Here is a 1,983-nt window from a genome sequence, read left to right on the forward strand (position 1 = left end):
CATGTCCAAAGTACATGACATGTTACCATCCTTGCTCTGGAGAACATTCTGGATGTACTTCTTTCAAGACAGATGTATTCTTTGGGCAGTCCGTGGTACTTTCGATAAAACACCATAACTCAAACGCATAGATTCTTCTCTGGTTTTCCTTATTCATCGTTCATCTTGCATATGAAGTGATTAAATATACCATGGCTTGGGTCAGGTAGTCTTCCAAGTGGCATATTTGCCCTTTGAACAGTTTAAAGAGATCTTTTGCAGCAGCTTTGTCTAATGCAATACGTTTTTGATTTCTTGTCTGCTACTTACATGACAGTTGATTGTGAATATCCAAATGAAATGGAATATGTTTTTAAAAAAAGACCTGCTTATTTAGCAAAGAGCATTTTCCTTTGATCACTGGGTTCATTTTTTTTTTTTTTTTTCTTTTATTGTGAATTGAGTGAAAGTTTACAGGCAGATCATTAGTTTTACATTCAATAAATCATATATACTTTGTTTTGTTACAATGGTTATAATCCTCTCCATGCACCAGTATTTCTCTCTATTCATGTGCTTTTTAAAATTTTTATTTTTTAACCACTCAGGCATATATAATAATTTAAAAAATCGAACGGTACATTCTGCAAGTCTGCCTGCTAATTCTCAATCCCTCTCTTTCCATGAATCTAGATTTCCTCACATGCTCCCTTTCTCCAAGTCCCCATCTCTGCCTCCATCTCTGCTTCCTTGGATATGGTCCCCCCTTCCGCCTGTGCTCTTCTCCCTCGATGGTCCTAGGATCCTCTTTTTCTGGACTGTAAGAATAACTACTCCCCCCTTTTTGTTACAAAACTTCTACCTTTACAATTGTGACAGTCGCAATTAGTCGAGATAAAAATTACTCGCTATTGAATCATGAGAATCTTATACCCATCTTGTTTCATCAGATCCATTTATACAAGATGAAAACTATTCAGTGGGAACTCTATTTTTACCCCCTCACATTCTTAAACTAAACTCCTTCTTGAAACTTTGGAAGCCTGTCACTTTGTGCCTTTATCAAGCCTTCATTTTACGTAGCCAGTGTCTAAGTTGCCCGTCCCTATCTACCCTGTGTACAGAGGGGATAACATTGAGACCTGATGTGAAGATGCCTTCCCTCTGTGTTGGTATTTAGAGCTACTACCTCCATGAGTACAGGTCAAGTTCGTGAAATTGCAGCAACTTACCCTCGTTTCCTTTATCAAAAATTGTTTTTGTTTTTTATCTTCCTCTAGTCGAGTTCTAATTGTCAAGCCATAAAGCCTAGGTCAAATGGGTACTATCTGCAAGTTTGGGTGTTCTTGTGCATCTCCCCTCACTTCATACCTGCTGGATGCTTCACTCTCAGTTCTAGCCCTCAGTGTCTATGTCCTTGTCCATGGGCTCAGGAGTTCCCAGGTCTCACCATTCACTGGGCTCTTTGAAAGAATTATCTATGTGCAGTTCCAAGCTCAGAAAAGTCCAAGTAGGAACTGTGTTTGTTTGTTTGTTTGTTTTGTGTGTGTTTAGAAGTTTATTTCTTAAAAAAAAAATCAGGTCCCATAATTTTTTCCCTATATCATCTTCCAGGGACTTTATAATTTTAGCTTTAACATTTAGATCTGTGATGCATTTCTTTTTCTTTTTTTAAATGGTTTATTGTGAATTATGTGATAGTTCACATGGGAGAACATTAACTTTACATTCATCCTATCGTATATCGTTTCATTGCCATAGTTACAATCCCCTCCATGCATCATCAACCAACCAAAGGTTATACCCTGCAAGCCTGCCCCCCCAGTCATCAGCACACAGCTCCTCTCCGTTTCTGGGTCTAAAGTTCCCAGCCGCTATATCTCTCCATGTCATTGTCTCTGCCTCCATCTCTGGCGTTCCTGCTTCTCTGGGTAGGGTCCTGCTCTCTACTCTTCTCCCTTGATGGTCCCAGGGACCTCTCCTCCTAGACTGCAAAGTCAATCG

Source organism: Chrysochloris asiatica, unplaced genomic scaffold, assembly GCF_000296735.1.
Source record: "Chrysochloris asiatica unplaced genomic scaffold, ChrAsi1.0 scaffold00018, whole genome shotgun sequence".
NCBI lineage: Eukaryota > Metazoa > Chordata > Mammalia > Afrosoricida > Chrysochloridae > Chrysochloris > Chrysochloris asiatica.